This window comes from Scyliorhinus canicula, chromosome 21 (assembly GCF_902713615.1).
Source record: "Scyliorhinus canicula chromosome 21, sScyCan1.1, whole genome shotgun sequence".
Taxonomy (NCBI): domain Eukaryota; kingdom Metazoa; phylum Chordata; class Chondrichthyes; order Carcharhiniformes; family Scyliorhinidae; genus Scyliorhinus; species Scyliorhinus canicula.
In genome coordinates, this window is record NC_052166.1 from 37,709,060 (window position 1) to 37,733,719 (window position 24,660).

Below are 24,660 nucleotides of genomic sequence, written 5' to 3' on the forward strand. Positions count from 1 at the left end.
CCACGTGCATCACGCCTTGGCGATGTCGGCCTTGATACGGTTGAAGGCCTGGTGAGCCTCGGTCATCAGTGGGAAAACAGTAGATTGAATGAGTGGGCGGGCCTTGTCCGCATAGTTTGGGACCCACTGGGCGTAATACGAAAAGAACCCCAGGCATCGTTTGAGGGCCTTGGGGCAGTGGGGGAGGAGGAGTTCCATGAGGGGGCGCATGCGGTCGGGGTCAGGCCCTGGAAGCCGTTCTGAACCACATAGCCGAGGATGGCTAATCGGTTAGTGCTGAACACACACTTCTCCTTGTTGCAGGTTAGGTTGAGGAGAGTGGTGGTGTAGACAAATTTGGAAAGGTTAGCGTCGTGGTCCTGCTGGTCGTGGCCGCAGATGGTGACGATGTCCAGGTACGGGAAAGTGACCCGCAGTCCGTACTGGTCAACCATTCGGTTCATCTCCCATTGGAAGACCGAGACCCCGTTGGTGACGCCGAAGGGAACCCTAAGGACATGGTAAAGGCAGCTGTCTGTTTCAAACGCAATGTATGAGTGGTCCGCCTTACGGATGGGGAGCTGGTGGTAGGCAGATTTCAGGTCCACTGTCGAGAAGACCCGGAACTGTGAAATCTGATTGACCATATCAGATATGCGTGGGAGGCGGTACACGTCGAGCTGCGTGTACCGGTTGATGGTCTGACTGTAGTCAACGATCATCCTGTTTTTCTCCCCGGTCTCATCACTACCACTTGGGCTGTCCAGGGGCTGTTGCTGGTCTCGATAATACCTTCCCGCAGCAGCCGCTGTACCTCGGACTTGATGAAGGTCCTGTCCTGGGCGCTGTACCGTTTGCTCCTAGTGGCGATGGGTTTGCAATCCGGGGTTACGTTTGCAAAAAGGGAAGGCAGGTCGACCTTTAAGGTCCCGAGGTCGCAAACAGTAAGGGGTGGTAGGGGCCAGCAAAATTTCAGGGTTAGGCTCTGGAGGTTGCACTGGAAGGCCAGGCCGAGTAGCAAGGCAGCGCAGAGGTTGGGGAGGACGTAGAGCCGGAAGCTGCTGAACTCCACGCCCTGGACGGTGAGGGTGGCGGTGCAATACCCCCGGATCACCACGGCGTGGGATCCGGAGGCCAGGGAGATTCTTTGGTTAGCGGGGTGTACCGCGAGGGAGCAGCACCTTACCGTATCAGGGTGGATGAAGCTCTCAGTTCTCCCGGAGTCCAGAAGGCAGGTTATCTCATGCCTGTCGATCTTCACCTTTGTCGAAGCTGGTCGCCGGCGATTGCAGGCGATGAGTGGCCCGATGAGGTGCCCAACGGGCAGGGGTCCTGAGGTGGGTAAGATGGTGGTGTCCATGGGCCGCACGTGTCCTGGGGCAGGCAAGATGGCTGCGCCCATTGGTTCTGAGGCAAGCAAGATGGCGGTGCCCACGGGCCGCATGTGTTGTGAGTGGGGCAAGATGGCGGTGTCCACGGGCCGCACGTGGTCTGAGGAGAAGAAGATGGCGGCGCTCACTGGCCGCATATGCAGGGTGCCGGGACAATAGCGGCGATTGAGCGTGCCTGGCACACTGCAGCAAAATGTCCCTTCTTGCCCCAGGCCTTGCAGAGCGCGCTCCGCGCCGGGCAGCGTGCCGGGAGTGTTTTGTCTGTCCACAGAAGTAGCATTTGGGTCCCCCGGTGTTGGTTGGCTGCCGGCGGCGCAGGCGTGGGGTTGGCTGAGGGCGGTCGCTGATGGGGTCCACGATGGGGTGACCGCCGGCGGGGTCCACGATGCACAGGAGGTGGGCCGTGCAGTCGGGGGCATAAGCCTGTACGTTGCGTGAGGCGACCGTGAGCAAGAGCGCTAGTTTCTTGGTCGCTGCGAGGTCAAGCGTGGCCCTACGCTGGTGGATGTAGTCAGACCCTATGCCCGTAACGAATGCGTCGCTTAGCAGGTTCGAATGTTCAGTGGCCGAAAACGGCCTGGCAGTCACAGTCTCTAACTAGTGCGAGCAGGGCACGCCAGAAATCTTCCACAGACTCATCGGGAAGTTGGTGCCGCGTGGACAGTAGGTGCCTGACGTAGATCTTGTTGGTCCGCTGAGCGTAATTCTCCTTTAGTAACGCCATGGCCTCTGCATAGGTCGGCGCGTCCTGGACGAGGGGAAAAGCGTTGGAGTTCAGCCGCGTGTACAGAATCTGGAGCTTCTGTTCTTCCGGGATAGGGTCTGGCGCAGACCCGATGTGTGCTTCAAAGCAAGCTAGCCAATGTTCAAAGTCTTTTTTGGCGTTGTCTGCTTGAGGATGCAGCTGCAGGCGATCTGGCTTGATGCGGAGGTCCAGCTCTGAAAAATCTCTGTGTAATAAATTGACGAACTATCAATTACGACGAGAAGAGAGTAGAATGTAATCAAGGCTTTATTACGCGGAGATGTGTGGCCTCCTACAGCAGCTGACGGAATGGCTGCTGTTCGGAGAGCACACACATTTATACTCCGCCTACTGGGGGGAGCCAGCAGGCAGGGATCTACCCCCATACCTGTAGTACAGGGGCCTTACCGTAAAACCCATATATACAATATGATACAACAATGGTGACTACCACTGTAGGCAGCAGTGCTAACCACTGCGCCACCATGCTGCCCCGCTGGAGGCACAAATGATCAGACCTATAAGCGCTAGTAAGATATGCCACCAGAGGGCTTTTGTATAGCACTTGTATCCACTTAACATACTCTGAACATCTGCAGTGTATAAAATAAATCATTCCATTTCACCCGATCAAAAGCTTTCTCTGCATTCAAGGAGATCGCCAATCCATTGAATGCCTGTTGGTGAAAGACCTGAATTATATTTAATAATCTTCTGACATCGTGCCATGAATTTTGGCCTTTTATGAACCCAGTCTGATCATCCTAATTATCATAGGGAGAATTCCTTCTGGGCACCACGCCAGCACCTCAGACAACAATTTCAAATCTACATTCAGGCGTGAAATTGGCCTCCAGGATGCACAAACGTCAGGATTCTTCCCTGCCTCCAGGATTCAGGAAATATCTCGCTTCACAGCAGCAGCAAACCTGCTGCAAATTAGTGATTACACATGCCAATCAGCGGATCCATTAGCTAGACTTTAAATTCCTTATCAAATTCACATCCAAAACCATCAGGCCCGGGGCTTTACCAATTTGAAGCTCCCTCAAGGCAAGAGCCTCGAGAAATGGGAGCATTCAGGATTGACCTCCGGTCCTCAGAAATTGTTGGAAATTTAAGGATGGAGAAGAGATGCTCCAAAATTGTTGATGCATCCCCAGGCTGGTCTGTCGTCATCCCCAAGATGGTCTGTCTTCATCTCCAGGCTCACCTGTCTTCATCCCCAGGCTGGTCTGTCTTCATCCCCAAGATGGTCTGTCTTCATCTCCAGGCTGGTCTGTCTTCATCCCCAAGATGGTCTGTCTTCATCCCCAAGATGGTCTGTCTTCATCCCCAAGATGGTCTGTCTTCATCTCCAGGCTGGTCTGTCTTCATCCCCAGGCTGGTCTGACTTCATCCCCAGGCTGGTCTGTCTTCATCCCCAAGATGGTCTGTCTTCATCCCCAAGATGGTCTGTCTTCATCCCCAAGATGGTCTGTCTTCATCTCCAGGCTGGTCTGTCTTCATCCCCAGGCTGGTCTGACTTCATCCCCAGGCTGGTCTGTCTTCATCCCCAAGATGGTCTGTCTTCATCGCCAGGCTGGTTTGTCTTCATCCCCAAGATGGTCTGTCTTCATCCCCAGGATGGTCTGTCTTCATCCCCAGGTTGGTCTGTCTTCATCCCCAGGCTGGTCTGCCTTCATCCACAGGCTGATCTGTCTTTATTGCCAGGCTGGTCTATCTTCATCTCCAGGACGATCTGTCTTCATCCCCAGGCTGGTCTATCTTCATCCCCAGGCTGGTCTGTCTTCATCCCCAGGCTGGTCTGTCTTCATCCCCAGGCTGGTCTATCTTCATCCCCAGGCTGGTCTGTCTTCATCCCCAGGCTGGTCTGTCTTCATCCCCAGGCTGGTCTGTCTTCATCCCCAGGCTGGTCTGTCTTCATCCCCAAGATGGTCTGTCTTCATCCCCAGGCTGGTCTGCCTTCATCCCCAGCCTGGTCTGTCTTCATCCCCAGGATGGTCTGTCTTCATCCCCAGGCTGGTCCGTCTTCATCACTAGGATGGTCTGTCTTATATAAATCCGCATGGAAACCTTTAAATGCCTTATTAATGCCCTTTGTTTTAACTATTCTATTACCCTTGGAATCTAGCACAGAGGGAATAGCTCTAGAGTCAGCTTTCTGAGAAAAGCCAGGTATATACTCGGTTTGTAACCCAACTCATACAACTTTTGCTTGGCAAACTTTAAACTCCTCTCAGCAAGTTGAGTCAACAAGGATTCTGGAGCTGTTTGAGTTGCATTAATTTCTTTCAGCAACGAATAGTTAGGATTCCTGCCATTCGCCCTCTTTGTTTCAGCCAGCTTTATTTCCAACCAGCACTCTCGCTCCATCATTTGATGTCTTTCGTTGGCTATATGAAATGGCCAAACCCTGAGCATAAGCTTTACAGGTTTCCCACAGGACAGAGGAGCTTACTGCAGAGAGAATTGACTGAGTAGAAGAGATCAAAGTACGAGGTAAAGGTATGATCCCTGAGAAAATATGCATTAAATCTCCAAGCGGGAGGGAGGGTATTAAATAGAAATTCCAGGAAGACAGGTGTGTGGTTAGAGGTCACAATAGTGCCTATAGAACAGAACGAGTGTAGGATTGTTTTTGGCACGAAGAAATAGTCAATTCTCGTATGACATTAGTGCGGAACAGAAAAGAAAGTGAACTCGTTATCCTTAGGATGCAGTGTTGATTCGGAAGATGAAGAATCCATATGGGTGGCGGTAAGAAATAACAAGGGAAAGAAGACACTGGTGGGAGTAGTCTATATGCCCCCCAATAGTAGCTATACAGTAGGACGGAGAATAAAGCAGGAGATAATGAGGGCATGTAAAAAGGCATTACTTCAGTCGTGGGTGACTTTAAGATTCACGTGGATTGGGAAAATCAAATTGGCAGAGGTAGCCATGAGGAAGAATTCATAGAGCACATTCTGGACAGCTTATTAGAACAATATGTTCCAATTAGGGATCAGGCTATTTTGGATTTGTTAATAAACAATTTCAGAATAAATGATCCCCTAGGAAGCAGTGACCATAACATGGTCAAATTTAGCATTCAATTGGGGAGTGAGAAACTTGGGTCAGAAACAACTGTGCTGCACTTAAATAAGGGTATTTATAAAGGAACGAGGGCAGAGTTGGCTGGAGTGGACTGGGAAAGGAGTTCAACAGGAAAGGCGGTTGATCAGCAATAGCAGGTATTTCTGAAAATAGATCACGATTCACAGCAAAAATATATCCCAGTGAGGAAGAAGCATTCCAGGAATGGATAAATCAACCACGGTTAACCAAGGACAGTATTATGCTGAAAAGAAATCATATAATGTGGCAAAGATTAGTGGCAAGTCAGAGGATTCTGAAAGTTTAAAAAAACAACAAAAGATGACCAAAAATATAATAAAGAGGGCAAACTAACAAGTGTTTAGTTAAAAATATAAAATGGAAGAGAGAGACCAAAGGAAGACCTTGGAGAATGAGACTGAGGAAATTATAATGGGGAACCAATAAATGGCAGAGGGGTTAAACCGTATACGTTCATTATCAAGACAATTTCTCCATATAAAAGCCCCTTGATAATCACATACCAAATCCCTATACTTCACACAGCCCTCTATTTTGAAAAGCACATTTTTATTGACTAGCAGTGCAAAATCCCGGCTACTAGAGATAGATAGAGATAGAGAAATACAGCACAGAACAGGCCCTTCGGCCCACGATGTTATGCCGAACTTTTGTCCTAGGTTAATCATAGAATTTTGGACACTGAGGGCAATTTATCATGGCCAATCCACCTAACCCGCACATCTTTGGACTGTGGGAGGAAACCGGAGCACCCGGAGGAAACCCACGCACACACGGGGAGGACGTGCAGACTTCACAGCTCCAGGGTCCCAGGTTCGATTCCCGGCTGGGTCACTGTCTGTGTGGAGTCTGCACGTCCTCCCCCTGTGTGCGTGGGTTTCCTCCGGGTGCTCCGGTTTCCTCCCACAGTCCAAAGATGTGCGGGTTAGGTGGATTGGCCATGCTAAATTGCCCGTAGTGTCCTAATAAAAGTAGGGTTAAGGGGGAGGTTGTTGGGTTACGGGTATAGGGTGGATACGTGGGTTTGAGTAGGGTGATCATGGCTCGGCACAACATTGAGGGCCGAAGGGCCTGTTCTGTGCTGTACTGTTCTATGTTCTATGTTCTATGATGTGCAGACTCCACACTGACAGTGACCCAAGTCGAAATCGAACTTGGGACACTGGAGCTGTGAAGCAATTGTGCTATCCACAATGCTACCGTGCTGCCCTTAAGAAGAAATTAATCTACGCTCCATTATTCTACCCTAATCCATGTACCTATCCAATAGCCGCTTGAAGGTCCCTAACGTTTCCGACTCAACTACTTCCACAGGCAGTGCATTCCATGCCCCCAGTACTCTCTGGTATAAGAACCTACCTCTGACATCCCCCCTATATCTTCCACCATTTACCTTAAATTTATGTCCCCTTGTAATGGTTTGTTCCACTCGGGGAAAAAGTCTCTGACTGTCTACTCTATCTATTCCCCTGATCATCTTATAAACCTCTATCAAGTCGCCCCTCATCCTTCTCCGTTCTAATGAGAAAAGGCTTAGCACCCTCAACCTTTCCTCGTAAGACCTACTCTCCATTCCAGGCAACATCCTGGTAAATCTCCTTTGCACCTTTTCCAAAGCTTCCACATCCTTCCTAAAATGAGGTGACCAGAACTGCACACAGTACTCCAAATGTGGCCTGACCAAGGTTTTGTACCGCTGCATCATCACCTCACGGCTCTTAAATTCAATCCCACTACTAATGAACGCTAGCACACCATAGGCCTTCTTCACAGCTCTGTCCACTTGAGTGGCAACTTTCAAAGATCTATGAACATAGACCTTAAGATCTCTCTGCTCGGCAGCACGGTGGCGCAGTGGGTTAGCCCTGCTGCCTCACGGCACCGAGGTCCCAGGTTCGATCCCGGCTCTGGGTCACTGTCTGTGTGGAGTTTGCACATTCTCCCCGTGTTTGCGTGGGTTTCGCCCCCACAACCCAAAGATGTGCAGGCTAGGTGGATTGGCCACGCTAAATTGCCCCTTAATTGGAAAAAATGAATTGGGGACTCTAAATTAAAAAAAAAAAAATCTCTCTGCTCCTCTACATTGCCAAGTACCCTACCGTTAACCCTGTATTCCGCATTCATATTTGTCCTTTCAAAATGGACAACCTCCACTTGTCAGGGTTAAACTCCATTTGCCACTTCTCAGCCCAGCTCTGCATCCTATTTATGTCTCTTTGAAGCTGACAACAGCCCTCCTCACTATCCCCAACTCCACCAATCTTCGTATCATCTGCAAATTTACTGACCCACCCTTCAACTCCCTCATCCAAGTCGTTAATGAAAATCACAAACAGCAGAGGACCCAGAACTGATCCCTGCGGTACACCACTGGTAACTGGGCTCCAGGCTGAATATTTGCCATCCACCACCACTCTCTGTCTTCTATCGGTTAGCCAGTTGGTTATCCAACTGGCCAAATTTCCCACTATCCCATGCCTCCTTACTTTCTGCATAAGCCTACCATGGGGAACCTTATCAAATGCCTTACTACAATCCATGTACACTACATCCACTGCTTTACCTTCATCCACATGCTTGGTCACCTCCTCAAAGAAGTCAATAAGACTTGTAAGGCAAGACCTACCCCTCACAAATCCGTGCTGACTATCCCTAATCAAGCAGTGTCTTTCCAGATGCTCAGAAATCCTATCCCACAGTACCCTTTCCATCACTTTGCCTACCACCGGAGTAAGACTAACTGGCCCGTAGTTCCCAGGGTTATCCCGATTCTCTTTTTTGAACAGGGGCACGACATTCGCCACTCTCCAATCCTCTGGTACCACCCCTGTTGACAGTGAGGACGAAAAGATCATTGCCAATGGCTCTGCAATTTCATTTCTTGCTTCCCATAGAATCCTTGGATATATCCCGTCAGGCCCGCGATTCACCCAATCCCCCTTCAACTTTAAGTACTCCTTGTCATCTAAATCAGTTTCTTGTGACAAAGCTATGCGAACCAACTCTTTTTTTTTAAATTTAGTGTACCCAATTAATTGTTTTTCCAATTAAGGGACAATTTAGCGTTGCCAATCCACCTAACCTGCACATCTTTGGGTTGTGGGGGTGAAACCCATGCAGACATGGGGAGAATGTGCAAACTCCACATGGCAGTGACCCAGGGCCGGGATTCGAACCCGGGTCCTCAGCGGCACAGTCCCAGTGCTATCCACTGCGCCACATGCCGCCCAACCAACTCTTTTTTTAAGGAAAGACAAGATTTCTTTTCTCTTAATAGGCCCACTCCCCGCACTCCGCCCCCAACTGGCCGAGCTCCCGATGGTGTAGGTTGCGTGTGCTATCATCTGTTGGGAACTCTGCATGGCGACTGCAGACTCAGTCCAGCGCTGCCATAGTCGGGGCTGTTTTGTTATGCTCTTGACGTAGCATAAGCTGCTTCCTTGATGTGCACTCTGACAAAGGAAGGTTCAGACTTGGAGATAGTTTTAACACATTTATTAAACTGTTAACGATTCTCCTACTTGGATTCGACTCTCCTGTTAATCCTGCTATAGCTACTCAGACTGACGAACCAGTCTGCTACAATCCACGTGGTGGGTGTGTTGTGTTAAATCAACCCTGTGTACTCACTAAGTGTCGCCACTGGAAAGACAAAGATCATGTGTGCTGCGTCCTTTTAAATGGGTTGGCGTAATGCCCTCCTGTGGTAGTGTCACCTCTGTGTGTGGCGTGAATGCCCATTGGTCGCATCCTATCTTACTGGCCTATTGGTTGAATGTCTGTGTGTCATGTCTCTGGTGCTCCCTCTCGTGTCTATCTAATCTACGTGTATTTACACTAACCCCTTGTGGATTTACAGTAATGCATATCACCACCAGTCCAAAGATGTGCAGGTTGGGTGGATTGGCCATGAAAAATTGCCCTTAGTGTCCAAAATTCTATGATTAACCTAGGACAAAAGTTTGGCGCAACATCGTGGGCCGAAGGGCCTGTTCTGTGCTGTATTTCTCTATCTACCACAAGGTGACACTGTCAGGGGCTGAGGGCACTGTGGGGTGGGGGGGGGGGGTAGGTTGGTGGTCCGGGGTGTGCGATAGGGCCAAAGGGGAGGGCACTATTTTGCAGTTTGGGTCCGAGAGCGGCCGGCGCCATGTTGCACAGCCCGGCCGTTGCAGGCCGCCGATATGCACATGTGTGGCTATGGATCCAGCAATTATCTGAGCCGTATCGGCAGCTAGAGCCGGGTTCTCTACGCTGCCTTGCTGCTAGCCTCCAGCCAAACGGAGGATCGGTGGCCATTTTATGACACTTTTCTGTCGTAAAACGCAATCGTTCCCATACCGGAGTGGGGACATAGTCTCAAAATCAGAGAATCCAGCCCTGTGACTTTAGAAGCAATCCATTGGTTAGAAATTATGTTGGGTGATCCTGACGAGCTGAGAGTTGCTATATCAATGCAGGCTCAATTTTTCTTCACTTGAACATGGCAATTTCCAACTTGAAACATACCATCTTCAAAAAAGTCAATGAACTCAGTCACGCATTACTTGAGCAAAGCTGGAAATAATCTAATCTTTTTTATTAGTGTTACAAGTATGTCTACATTAACACTGCAATAAGTTACTTTGAAAATCCCCTAGTCGCCACACTCCGGCCCGTGGTCGGGTACACAGAGGGAGAATTCAGAATGTCCAATTCACCTAACAAGTGTGTCTTTTGGAATTTTGTGGGAGGAAACTAGAGGGCCAGGAGGAAACCCATGCAAACACGGGGAGAACGTGCAGACTCCGCACAGACAGTGAGCCAAGCTGGGAATCTAACCCGGGTCCTTGGCGCTGTGAATCACCAGTGCTAACCACTGTGCTAGCAAAATCGAGGGATAGATACTAGGAAACCTCCGGGACCTGGCACCTGCAGGATCTACCACTATTACTACCAGTACCGCCAAGGTACCCCCCCACACTACACCCCACCCGACCTCCCACACCCTGCGCCCCTGCACCTACTGGCTTCCCCCGCCCCCTTTCACCCATCACACCGGTTTGCATGAACGAAGGTCTGTGGAAGAACCACCTCCGGAGTCCACCCTCGGATTCGCACCGAACATCTGTCCACAGCCATCCGAAGCGGCTGCAACTCCAGTGCTCCGTCGGTCTCAACGCACGATTCGAGCACCTGACCGACTGAACTTATAGACCCGTCACCCCCGCCGGACTTGATTTTTTTAACAGGGGGTGAATGTGGTGAATGTATAACCTATAAATTCACATTGTATATTACTGTGTCCCTTTGGGCTCCATCTGTGAGCCGTTGCATGGCTCTGCCCACAGGGGGAGATGAGGATCATGTACAGGGCTCCGTCCTTGGCTCCGCCCCACAGCAGTCGAGTCCGCCCTCAGTTCAGTTTAGTCGCAGGCAGGCTCAGTTGCAAACCGATTAAAGCCACAGTTTACTTCACTCGTGTCTTTGAATGAATTGATGGTCGCATCAGTATTCTGATCACCAGGCATACAGGACATTCATGATGGCCTGTTGGATGGACGGCACTTGAGCTTCACTGGTTGGCCCCTGCACTCCCTCCCTCCCTGAGCTGGTCCTGGTGCCCTCACCACCGTGCGTCCACAACATCAGCAGCAGCCAGGTAGATAGTCTGCATTTTTGTCTGTAGTCCGAAATCCATGTCTCTGCGGGGCGAGGGCGGCGAGATAGAGAATGTCAGCAAGCTGAAGGTTCCCTTGACCATCCAATGCCACCAGGTTACATCAGTGACTGGCACACAGCATGTGATGTGGGGAACCTCTATCCTCACCATCCGTCTCTGCCAGCAGGGGCACTCGTAGCTGCCACAACCATTGTTGGTGACAGGCTCTGTGGCCCCTGTCTCCTGTTTATCCCAGTGGATATTACTTGCATCTTCTCACTGGGTGAGCCTTGTACTATTCCGGCAGGAGGGTGTCAACTGGTTGCGTGGTGGAGACGTTCATACTGTGCAGCCATTCCTCTCCACGCTAATAGCCTGGTGTGCGGGAACGTCAAACAGATTGGGGTGAGCGAAAGATCTGTGAGTTTGCTGTTGGCTTAGCTGCAGTGTTATCTGGAGCCAAGGTTTAACACACAGGTTGTGACTGGGAGTTGGTCAGGTTTCGTGGCCAGGGCCGGGATGGATGGGATCTGGGGTGGGATGGACACACACAACTTGGAGATACCACGTGGACCTCCGGGTTGGGCTAGCTGATAGTGTCACTGGCGAGGCTTTCTCTCTGAGAGAGGCTGTGACCCACGGAGCATTCCACTGGTAACGTTGCATTTGTCCTTTTTTGGGATGAGTACTGCTAATCTCCTGCTTCCTCTGTAGTGGGGCTGGCTTCTAAGGAGTGTACTGAAGAGTATCAACACCTGGTGAGGTGGCAATCGAGCATGATCGCCCACATCCCCTTGATGATAGTGCTGGGGTGTAAGGGTTCCCAGAGGGGCGGGCTTGGTGGGGTTCCACATGACTAGAAGCCCTCAAAAGATACTGAGGATACTGTCAGCAGTCAGTAGTCTCAACAGGAAGGACCAGTAAGTTGCAGTTACGGGGTGGGTTTAAATGATTTTATGCAGTAATGTAGGGTCTCAGCCAGGGCACCCTGATCCCAAGGGGGACAACCCAATTCAATGCATTTGGTGTCCTGGCATACACCGCCCAGCAAACCCGAGAAGTTTGAAAAGGTTTGTTACCTCCTTGTTCCCCCTCAACGTCCTGGCACCTGGGCCCCGCTCGAAAACTCTTGCACTAATTCACGACCGCAAGGCTCCCGGCTGAGAGGGCTGGAGCATCGCGGAGGTGTACAGCATCGGGCCACCACATCGGAACAGGATTGGCGCCCGGCGCCGATCCCGTCTTTCGGCCGACACTTGATTCTCCGCCAGATCGGGAAACTCACTACCGGAGGCCGGGAATGGAGAATCCACCCCTTTGTTTCCAATATGGCAAATCCAGAGGCTTGAGTGTCAGGTTGTCTCATTTGGTGGCAAGATAACCTCGAAATTATGTATTCAAACCTCAAAGTGGTATGAGTATATAGACTTCGGCAAACACATTGTGCACGACTGATACAGCAGTGGTGGTATTGAGATGAAACATTTGGTTAAATATGTATGTCATTTGACAGTGTCAGATGGAATTCTGCACCACTACATCAGGATTGGGATCCAACTGCTATGTTTCAAGTCCGATACGGGACTGGCTGAAAATTAGAAATGGCTTCATTCGGCAGCAGTCCCTTAAAGTAATTAATTGCCTCTTTGGACTAATATGCAAGATCAGTTCAGTGTTAATTAGGGGATAAGGGTTTAAACTATTTTGTACATTTTATGTTGAGATTCCCGATACCGTCAAGGAATCTCCGCCACCATCAATGAATGTGGTATCATCAGCAGCCCTGGGCTGAGGTCCATGTGGAGATGCAATAAAAACCCCACTGGAACTACATTGCCAACTGCTGCAGTCAATGGAATGTGCTGGTCTTTGCTTCCTGTATAGTGACGCAACTTGGAAAGCCGGTGCCAACATTATTGGGATGTAGCAGTGGAAAAAATGCACTGAGCCATTGGGTGAGACTGGGATATTGGTGATGGGAATACATTTATTTGTTTACTTTACAGACCCTAAGTTCCTTCGTTATCGGTTCTGACGAAAGGTCACAGACATGAAATGTTAACTCTATTTCTCATCTCTCCCCACGTGCTGACAGGCCTGCTGAGTATTTCCACCATTTTTCTGGATTTATTCCATCACTTCCTGTTGTTTGGAATGGGTTGAGTACACCGAAGCAGCCACAAAGCAAACGTAAGGAATGAAAGATTTACTTAGAATGGAATGAAGACTCTACGTGTACTGGTCCCAGAAGGAACTACCCCGCGCCCAGCCCACACTAGGGCCGGGCGTTTTATATTCTGGTTTGCTTTCCCGCTAATGAGGGACCTCCGCCCCCTCAGCGGGGAAGCTTGTATTCCTAATCGGCCTGGCCTGTTACAACAGAATGAATCTCCAATAATATCTGATAGCACTGGGGGCACAGTAGCACAGTGGTTAGCACTGTTGCTTCACAGCTCAAAGGGTCCCAGGTTTGATTCCCTGCTTGGGTCACTATCGGTGCGGAGTTTGCACGTTCTCCCCATGACTGCCTGGGTTTCCTCCGGGTGCTCCAATTTCCTCCAACAGTCCAAAGATGTGCAGGTTGGGTGGATTGGCCATGCTAAATTACCCTGAGTGTCCAAAAAGGTTAGGTGGGGTTGCTGGGTAATGGGGATAGGGTGGAGATATGGGCTTCAGTAGGGTGCTTTTCCAAGGGCTGGGGCCGACACGATGGGCCAAATGGCCTCCTTCTGCGCTGTAAATTCTATGATTCTATGATATAGAACTGAAGCGCAAAATGTATTGTTGTAAGATGTGTGAATATTAATTGCTGCGGATAGTACAATAATTAATTTTTTCCCCCCTGTAATCTCATCTTTCATATCATCCAGGCACCTCTGATTCACTGTCTTTCTGACTTATGGAGAATAATAAGATGAGGAAGACATTACTTGCAGCTTGGGTAGATCTATATAATTTGCACGCTGCGTACAGATGCCAACCTGTCTTGAATCAGATAATTTATCAAATTAATTAGGGAGACTGTCACTTGTTCCGAGACACTGTAGGATAATGCACTTTTCAGGAGGGCAATCTAATACTTGGTGAAATGCAACTAATTTAAATAAATTACTGATTATGCATAAAGCGTGTAACGCCTGAAGCAATTCTCCCAGTCATTTTAAATAATTTATCTTTATATGACCACTAAGTCGAGACCATTCATGAAATTTCTTACAGAGCTGTGAAAAGCGAGATCCTGAATGTGTCCCTCTTTTGATCCATTGACTGTACTGAGGCACAGTTCCATCAGCTCCTCACTTCAGCGGGTGGACCTGTTGAAAGCAATTTGTGCGCAGTGTGAGACTGGTCAAATAATCGATACTCGGCCTTTTGGCTAAAATAAAGCTTAGGATCAAGTATGAGATCAGGTGTAATACCTGTTCCTGTCTGCTTGCACCTAATATGTCTCTCTTGTGGGGACCTTGAATTGGATTCAATTTGAATTGGATTAAGGCGTTTCCTGTTCACTCTGCACATTGGCTTTGTAACTCTTTTAAAAAAAAATTCCAATTAAGGGGCAATTTAGTGTGGCCACCAGGGCCGGCTCAAGGCACCGGCAACTCGGGCTGTCGCCCGGGGCGCCATGTGCTCGGGGGCGCCAGAGACTCGGGTCCCGCGCATGCGCAGTTGGGCCGGTGCCAACCAGCGCATGCGCGGTGGCCGCCCGCCCCCAGGGCGGCCCCCCGGCTCGGTCCGCCCCCCCCGCCTGGTCCCCCCCCCGCCCCCCTCGGGTCCGCCCCCCTCGGGTCCGCCCCGCCCTCGGGTCCGCCCCCCCCGCCCCGCCCTCGGGTCCGCCCCCCCGCCCCGCCCTCGGGTCCGCCCGCCCCCCGCTTCCCCCCCCGCGTCCGCCCCCCCCTCGGGTCCGCCCCTCCTCGGCCCTGCCCCCCCCCGGGTCCGCCCCTCCTCGGCCCCGCCACCCCGCCCCCCCCCCTCGCCCCCCCCTCGCCCCGCCCCCCCCCCCCAAGGGCGCCGAAGTTCAGCTTGCCCGGGGCGCCAGCAACCCTAGAGCCGGCGCTGGTGGCCACCGGCGGCACAGTGACACAATGGTTAGCACTGATGCCTACGGCGCTGAGGACCCGGTTCGATCCCGGCCCCGGTTCACTGTCTGTGTGGAGTTTGCACATTCTCCCCGTGTCTGCATGGGTTTCACCCCCACAACCCAACGATGTGCAGTGTAGGTGGATTGGCTGCACTAAATTGCCCCTTAATTGGAAAAAAATAATTGGGTACTCTAAATTAACAAAAAAAATTTAGCGTGGCCAATCCACCTACCCTCCACATTTTTGGACTGTAAGGGTGAGAACCACACAAAAACGGGGAGAATGTGCAAACTCCACACGGACAGTGACCCAGAACCGGGATTGAACCCAGGTCCTCAGCGCTGTGAGGCAGCAGTGCCAACCACTTTTGCCTAATTTTGCCTTTCACCAGTTTGAACCTCCTCCCTCTTGTCCTTCAATTCCAGTTTATTTCAAAGTAACTGCCTGGTTTTATCGTCTATTCCATTTATTATCTCATATGACTTAACTTCTCAGTTATATCCTTCAAAATGACAAAGTCTAGGTTTCCCACCATTTCCGTACAGCTCTATGAAGTAGTTGGGCATTTTTCTACATTAAAGAATTATGTCAATGCAGGATTTTGTTATTGGGTGGGATTCTCCCGTACCCTGCGGGGCAGGGGGTCCCGGTGGGATGGAGTGGCATGAACCACTCCGGCATCGGCCCACCCTAAAGGTGTGGAATCCTCCGCACCTTCAGGGGCTAGGCCGGTGCCGGAGTGGTTTGCGCCCCGACGGCCAGCGTGGGAGGCCTTTGGCGCCACGCCAGCCGGGGCCGAAGTGACTCCTCCGGCCGGCGTAGGTCCGCGCATGAGTGGGAGCGTCAGCGGCTGCTGACATCCCCGCGCACGCGCAGGTGGGGGGGGTTCACTTACGCATCGGCCATCGCAGAAGCTGACACGGCCGACGCGTAGGAAAAGAGTGCCCCCACGGCACAGGTCCGCCTGCGGATTGGTGGGCCCCATTCGTGGGCCAGGCCACCGTGGGGGCACCCCCCCCCCCAGGGCCAGATTGCCCCGTGCCCCCCCCCCCCAGGACCCCGGATCCCGCCCGCGCCACCAGGTCCCGCCGGTAAGGGACCTAGACTAATTTACGCCGGCGGGACTGGCAAAGAACGGGCGGCACTTTGGCCCATCGCGGGCTAGAGAATAGCCGCGGGGGCCGCTGTGAGCAGCCGCTGACAGGTGCCGAATCTCCGGTGCCGGAGAATTTGGCGGCCGGCGGGGGCGGGATTCACGCTGTGTCCCGGCGATTCTCCGACCCGGCAGGGGGTCGGCGAATCCCGCCCATTGTAACTAATTCCTCATTATGGATCAATCCCAAGGCACCAATGTTTAGGATCTATCTCTAAACAAGTTTTTCATTTAACTCTAAAATACAGAGCTAATTATAATTTATATTCTACACATATATATATATATATATAAAATTTATAAGATATATTCTTTACCTGGTTAAAAAAGAAAAATAAGTGAATTCACCATCAGCCATTCATAGAATCATTATCATCATAGAATCCCAAGAGTGCAGAAGGAGGCCATTTGGCTCATCGGGCCTGTACCAACCCTCGGAAAAGAAGTAACCCCATCTAACCGTTGGATAACTAAGAGGCAATTTTAGCATGGCCCATCCACCTAACCTGCACATTTGTGGACTGTGAGAGGAAACCAGAGCACCCAGCGGAAACTAACACAGACAACTGGAGAATGTGCAAACTCCACACAGACAGTCACCCAAGGCCAGAATCGAACCTGGGTCCCTGGCGCTGTGCGGTAGCAGCGCTAATCCTGTGCCATCCTATTTCCCCATCTCCTTGTCCCTAACCATGTTGGTGGACAATGTGCTGCAGTATTAAGCTCAACAATTGACAACTCCCCTAATTGCTGACTGCTGCTGCTACGGAGCCAAAATATTCCACTTCACACAAAAAATATGAATCATCCACTTATTATCCTTTTATTATGCAAATATTAGGGTACTGATTAATGGCAGGTGCAGTGCATTCAATATGGAGGTGAATTTTGTTTATTCCATTTCCCTCAAAAGGAATTTATAATAAAATTCAGTGTAATTAAACTTTATGGATGTAATATCATCGATGTTTTAGAGCTGAATGAGCCCACAGTATTTAATTCCCCATTCTCCCCAAACGGATTATCCTGAAAAATACAGTTGCATTACCTGCTTATAAGGATCCATTAGGTTTCATAGTTCAGCGTCCAGATTGCTGGTATGGGTAAAGTAACAGCATCTTCTTTGCAGGTGATCATCCTGAACCCTGAATAAAACATAGCTTTCAGTAATAGATGTGCAAGTCCTAGCGTTGCAAATGTAAAATAATTTTTGTCCTGCAGCATAGTATTTGAAGTTTTCAATAAGATAAAGCAAAAGGGTTCAGACTGGCTGACACCAATTATCCCCCAGTTAAAGAAACTTTTATTGGATTTTATCCACTGAACAGCCAGTGAGAGATGACAAACGGTAAAAGCAGAGTACAGCCAAGCTAACATAACATTACGCATCCTAAATTTGAAACACTCACCAAAATCAAAGCTATTGTTATAGCTATTTGCAGCATCATGGGCTGTTATCCCATTTCTTAATACTTTGTTATTTTAAACATTTCAAAGTGCATTCACTGAAAAACATCCCGTCATGTCGGGATCTATTTCTTTACCAACTTAGAGTATATGGAGCCATTTGTAATAGAATGAATACCACACACCACTTTGTCTGGCCGCGGATGATTACATAGGCTGCCAATGCACTGCCATGAGGAAACCCTATACTACAAATATAAAACGTAAGGGTGTTAAGTGCAACTTCATTTCAGTGACATTTCTGTAGCAGCTTTAACCTGATTGTTGTGGTGTATGCCTTTGTCACTCAGAGAGAATGTAAATCCTTTTATATCATTCCTTGTTGCAGCCTTCGCAGGTTGAACAGGCTTAAATGCAGTTTTTTAAAAAATAGAGTGATTAGAATGTGACAGTGTCAGATATTGTTGAAGACAAGATTTGACTTTCAGTTTTCAGAATGCGTTTTGATTTGCTTTTCCTTTGTTGATCCCTTATTTTGCTGTGGGGGCATTTAGCATATCCCAGTCAAACCGAGGGTAGCCTGCTGGGAATGCATGTCCACTGCACATCTGCTGCTGGAGGAGGGCATTGGGAAATCTCGCTTTTAGTGCCTTTGTCAGAGTGACACACATTGATGCAGCTGAGGCTTTTTTATGTCCTCCTAGAATAGTGCAGTATTTCATATTATCCCCTTTAGCTAATACACAAAGATGCCAAGAGGTAAGTTTATAAGTCTGTGAAATCCCAATGGGCCAAGTTCCTGCCAACAGGACCAATTTGTAAAATTACGCAAATATTTCCATTTCTCCTTTGTTTGAAATGTTTCACCAATGTATCTGTTTGATTATTGATTTTCAAGCTTCACTTCCCAGCTCCAGAGAAACTATTTTCAATATTCTCAAAACATAGCTTCTGTTTTTTTCGAAGTGTACTCATACTTGGGGTTGTTAGATACAGGATTAACGATAATTTGTAACCTACAAATAATAATGCTCAATGGTGGAACATCATCTCAGGGTACATAGTATTAAAAATGGATTGCATTCGTGGACAATGATGTAATTAGTGTGCAGATATAGAGGCAGCAAAGGGAAGTGAGTGGTTTAATTGGACACTAGTGACACAACATTCTGCCTGGAGTTTGACGTTTGATTCAGTCACTGATAGTCAGGCTGGAGGCACACAGTCCTTCATGCAAACACTGCTTAACAACAGAGAGATAATTGAACCAGAGGGTTAATAACCCTTCAGGAGCTCAGAAAGTGTACAACATTAACACCCCCAAGTTCAGACAATGTAAAGCACAAGTTTCCCCTTATATCAGACAATGTACAGTGCCACTTTCTCTGTAATTCCTACAATACACTGCACTATATTACGATCCAGGGCCACCCTCAGCATTTTCTAGGATACCAGACAAGAACCTCATACCTTTTTTTTAATTTGTAAAACTGTGAGGAATGGATACCTCACTCCAGGAATGGTTCCACTCACAAACAGGTGTATTGAAACAAACTTTATTATTAACACAGTATTAAACTACCTGAATGTCACTGAAATATACCTTACAATTACCAGTTAAACAATGCTTAACAATAACATGAAGCATTTAAACTTTTAGCTGATATATTTTCTATCTCCAATCAAGCAAAACTCATTTCAGGTCAAAAACCATTTACAAATAAAGTTAGCAAACACAGGGTTACTTGCTGTTCTCTGGGTAGAGAGTTATTTGAAAGACTGCTTGGAGAGAGAGGGAGAGATCCTTTCAGTAAATAGCCTGTAGATCACTGTCTGTCAGATTAATGCTGAATACAAAAGCTGCTGTTCAACTCACAGCTTCCAGTAACTAACACAACTAAAACAGCCTGCTCCAGACCTGGCTCAGTAGTCAGGATGTGGAGCAGAAAATAAATCAGGAGATAGAAAAGGCATGCAAAAACAAACAATATTACAATAATCATGGGGGACTTCAATATGCAAGTGTACTGGGAAAATCAGGTTGGTAGTGGATCCCAAGGAAAGAGATTTGTGGAATATCTAAGAGATGTCTTTTTGGAGCGGCTTGTGACAGAGCCTATGAGGAAACAAGGCAATTCTGGATTTGGTGATGTGTAATGAGGCAGACTTGATTAGGGAACTTAAGGTGAAGGAACCTTTAGGGAGCAGTGACCTTGACATGATAGAATTTACCCTTCAGTTTAAGAGGGAGAAACTGCAATCAGATCTTAATGGCATTACAATTAAATAAGGGTAACTACAAAGACATGAGGGAGGAGCTTCCCAGAATTGATTGGAAAAGATGCCTAGCGGGGAAGCCAGTGGAACAGCAATGGCAGGAGCTTTTGAGGGTTATTAGGGAGGCACAACAGAAATTCATCCCAAGGAGGAGGAAACATGCTAAGGGGAGGACAAGGCATCCATGGCGAGGATTAGTGGGAAGCCAGAGGATTGGGAAGCCTTTAAAAGCGAGCAGAGGACAACTAAAAAAGCAATAAGAGGGGAGAAGATGAAGTATGAGTTCAAGCTAGCTAGTAATATAAAGGAATATAGAACGAGTTTTTTCAATATATAAAAGATAAGAGAAAGGCAAAATAGACATTGGACCACTGGAAAACGTGGCTGGAGAAGTAATAATAGGAAACAAAGAAATGGCAGACGAACGGAATAGTTATTTTACACCAGTTTTCATGGTGGAAGACACCAGTGGGATGCCAGAGCTCCAGGAGAACCAGGGGGCAGAGGTGACTGCAGTGACCATTACTAAGGAGAATGTTCTGGGGAAACTGAAAGGTCTGAAGGTGGATAAGTCACCTGGACCTGATGGACTACACCCCAGGATCCTAAAAGAGATAGCTGAGGAAATTGTGGAGGCATTGGTGTTGATCTTTCAGGAATCACTAGAGGCAGGAAGGGTCTCAGAGGACTGGAAAGTGGCTAATGTAACACCACTGTTTAAGAAGGGAGGGTGGCAGAAGATGGGAAATTATAGGCCGGTTAGCCTGACTTTGGTCATTGGTAAGATTTTAGAGTCTGTTATTAAAGATGAGATCGCAAAGTACTTGGAAGTGCATGGTAAAATAGGACTGAGTCAGCACAACTTTGTCAAAGGGGGGTCATGTCTGACAAATCTATTAGAGTTCTTTAAGGAGGTAACAAGGAAGTTGGACAAAGGAGAACCAGTGGCCGTGAATTATTTAGATTTCCAGAAGGCCTTTGAGAAGGTGCCGCACAGGACACTTTTAAATAACTTAAAAGCCCATGGTGTTAAGGGTAAGGTCCTGGCATGGATCGAGGATTGGCTGACTGGCAGAAGGCAAAGAATGGGGATAAAGGGGTCTTTTTCAGGATGGCAGCCGGTGACTAGTGGTGTGCCTCAGGGTTCTGTGCTGGGACCACAACTTTTTACAGTATACATTAATGATCAGGAAGAAGGAACTGAAGGCACTGTTGCTAAGTTTGCAGATGATACAAAGATCTGTAGAGGGACAGGTAGTATTGAGGAAGCAAGGGGGCTGCAGTAGGATTTGGACAAGCTAGGAGAGTGAGCGATGAAGTGGCAAATGAAATACAATGTGGAAAAGTGTGAGGTAATGCACTTTGGAAGGAGGAATTTAGGCATAGACTATTTTCTAAATGGGGAAATGCTTAGGAAATCAGAAGCACAAAAGGACTTGGGAGTCCTTGTTCGCGATTCTCTTAAGGTTAATGTGCAGGTTCAGTTGGCAGTTAAGAAGGCAAATGTAATGTTAGCATTCATGTCAAGAGGGCTAGAATACAAGACCAGGGATGTACTTCTGAGGCTGTATAAGGCTCCGGTCAGACCCTATTTGGAGTATTGTGAGCAGCATTGGGCTCCGTATCTAAGGAAGGATGTGCTGGACTTGGAAAGGGTCCAGAGAAGGTTCACAAGAAAGATCCCTGGAATGAAGAACCTTGTATAAGGAACGGTTGAGGACTCTGGGTCTGTACTCATTGGAGTTTAGAAGGATGAGGGGATAATCTTATTGAAACATACAAAATACTGTGAGGCCTGGATAGAGCGGACGTGGAGAGGATGTTTCCACTTGTCAGAAAAACTAGAAACAGAGGATACCATCTCAGACTAAAGGGACGATCCTTTAAAACAGAGATGAGGAGGAATTTCTTCAGCCAGAGGGTGGTGAATCTGTGGAACTCTTTGCCGCAGAAGGCTGTGGAGGCCAAATCACTGAGTGTCTTTAAGACAGAGATAGATAGGTTCTTGATTAATAAGGGGATCAGGGGATATGGGGAGAAGGCAGGAGAACAGGGATGAGAAAATATCAGCCATGATTGAATGGTGGAGCAGACTCGATGGCCCGAGTGGCCTAATTCTACTCCTATGTCTTATGGTCTTATAGTCTTGTGACTCCTCCCATTCATTACTCGTCTTTCGCCCACTCAAATCCCAAGACCTACTTAATTAAGTTTAGATGCAATCCAGAGTTAAACAGTGTTTAACACTGCTGCCTCACGGCATTGAGGACCCAGGTTGGATCCTGGCCCCGGGTCACTGTCCATGTGGAGTTTGCACATTCTCCCTGTATCTGCATGGATCTCACCCACATAAACTCAAAGATGTGCAGGGTCAATCGATTGCCCAGCTAAATTGCCCCTTAATTGAAAATAAAAACAATCGCATTCAGTGACACACTCTCACCATGACTTTGGGAAGCATGGTAGTTTGACCAAGCTTTTAATTACCTGCTGTAATACCTCACCATGTGGCTTGGCGTCAAATATTGTTCGATACCACTAGTAAAGTGTTGTGGGACATTTTCCTATGTTCAAGCATCTTTATAAATACAAATTGTATGAAGAAATCCAGATAAAATGCAGGAGAAAGAACAAATCAATATGTTTGTGTATAAAGTACAAGATGCAGTGTGGCCACGCTAAATTGCCCCTTAATTGGAAAAAAAGAATTGAGTACTCTAAATTTATTTTTTTTAAATGTGGAGACGCACATCCCAGTTTTTTGATTGGTTTCAGAACTTCTGCTATATGCTTCAACCCTAAAGTTTTGACCTCAGCAAGAATCTGCACCTTCAGCAGAGAAGAGAAAATTGAGGAATAAAATAAGAGATTTTGGTTTCATTAATTGCATTAACTATTTTTGATAAAACAGTGGTAATTTAGGAAAAGACCTTGCAGCTCTGATTTCTAATTACTTAAGTATCATCCAGGATAGAGCAGTCCTATTGATCAGCATCCCTCATTCACAACTCGATACTCCCGGTCCCCCTCATCACCAATGCACCAAGACAGCAGGAGGTGTGATTTGTAGAATTCCAGCAACTCGTCAAAGTTACTTTGTCAGCACAATCTAGTCCAGTGACCCTAACCGGCAAGAAGGCGAAGAATGCCGTGACTCCCAGGTTCCCCTCCCCACCTGCCATCCAGATCTCAGCGTGTAATTACCATTTCTTTGCCATTTCTGGTTCAACATCCTGCAATTCATGCCTAACATCAGTGTGGCAGCACCATCACTGAAAGGACTGCAGTGGGTTCCAGAGAGCTCAGCATCTGTAGATGGACTATATATATATATATATTATATATGTATAGATTTGCTCATTCCACCTACACATTGAGAACATTTTTCTTCTGAAAGTATGGCTGCAGGAAAACCATTCTGGCTCCCTTAGAGAAGCCCTGACTGTTCACACATCTAAGCATTTACAGCCAAGCAAGCAAATTAAGGGTTAGATCCAAATAAAGTGCGAGGTTGTCTATTCTGCTGTGAAGACATGCATCCTTTGGAAGGTAAGAAACAAAATGGGCTCCAGGCGCTAAGAGATTTAGAAACACGACTACACAAATTGCTAAAGGTAACAAGAGGTGTTGACGCAGCTGTGAAGAAAGCAAAGCATAATTGTTTGTTCCTGGTGTAGGAGAATACCAACACTGGGAGTTCATGTTGAATTTGTACAGAACGTTGGTAAGACCATCGTTGGAGGATTTAATGCCGGTCTGATCTCCATACCACAAAACAAATTGAAGCACTGGAGATACTGCAGGAAAGATTTCCAAAGATGTTATCCACCTACAAGGGGAAGCAATTTTTGTCCCATAGGCACCTTTGGTAGCACAGTGGTCAGCACTGTCGTTTCACAGCACCAGGGTCCGAGGTTTGATTCCCGGCTTGGGTCACTGTAATGAACTCCAATTGGCTTTATTGGTTGGCCAATTGGAGTATGAGCTCCCTCAATGATAGCTCATTGAGGGGGCCCATATAATCACCTGTGTAGGCTTTGTAAGAGTCTTAAGTTGACTGGACTGCTAGCAGCACTGTTTGTAGCTGCTCCTGTAATATCGTTATTGTAAATAAATATTGGTGTGGTGATGGAACTCCTGCCTCCCGTGGATTACTACAGTGGTGACGAGGTAAACTACGAATTTTGCGGAGACCAGCTGCCGCTCTCGGAGGGTAAGCCTTGCCATTTTAAAAATGCCGTTTTTTGGGAGGTTAGAGGCATTCGACCCTGCTATTGAGGACTGGTCCCAGTATGTGGAGAGAATGTGTTACTTCTTCCGGACAAATGATATACTGACGGACGAAAGGAGACAGCTTATCCTGCTGTCGGCGTGCGGAGGTCTTCCAGGAAGGTTTGGGGGAAATCATAGGCACCAAAGCAACTTTGCACGTGGACCCAGAAGCCCTTCCGAAATTTTGTAAGGCCAGGCCGGTACCTTTTGCATTAAGGAAGAAAGTAGATGACGAAATAGAAAGGTTACAGCGCGACGGCATTATCAGACCAGTACAATTCTCGGAATGGGCAGCGCTGGTGGTACCAATTTTGAAGCCAGATGGCTCGATACGTCTCTGTGGAGATTTCAAACAGACAGTAAACAAATACGCACTGCTGGACAAATACCCAATCCCGAAAATAGACAACATATATGCCAAATTGGCAGGTGGGCTTTTGTTCACGAAACTAGACATGAGCCATGCCTACCTGCAGTTAAAACTGGACAAGGGCTCCCAGAAGTTCGCTACGATCAACACCCTGAAAGGCCTTTTTCGTTATACTAGGCTACCTTTTGGAGTGTCATCAGCCTGCGCTATATTCCAGCGTACG

The 24,660-nt window shown here is 48.1% G+C and overlaps 1 long non-coding RNA gene across 1 annotated transcript; it reads right to left on the reverse strand.

Annotated features, from left to right (window-relative positions):
* Nucleotides 1-14,060: 14,060 nt before the first annotated feature.
* Nucleotides 14,061-19,346, reverse strand: LOC119955506. The gene is made up of 3 exons (XR_005458484.1): nucleotides 19,264-19,346; nucleotides 17,160-17,256; nucleotides 14,061-14,190 (listed from the first exon to the last, which is right to left on the reverse strand). It is a non-coding gene; the product is annotated as an uncharacterized LOC119955506 (long non-coding RNA).
* Between the last annotated feature and the right edge of the window lie 5,314 nt (nucleotides 19,347-24,660).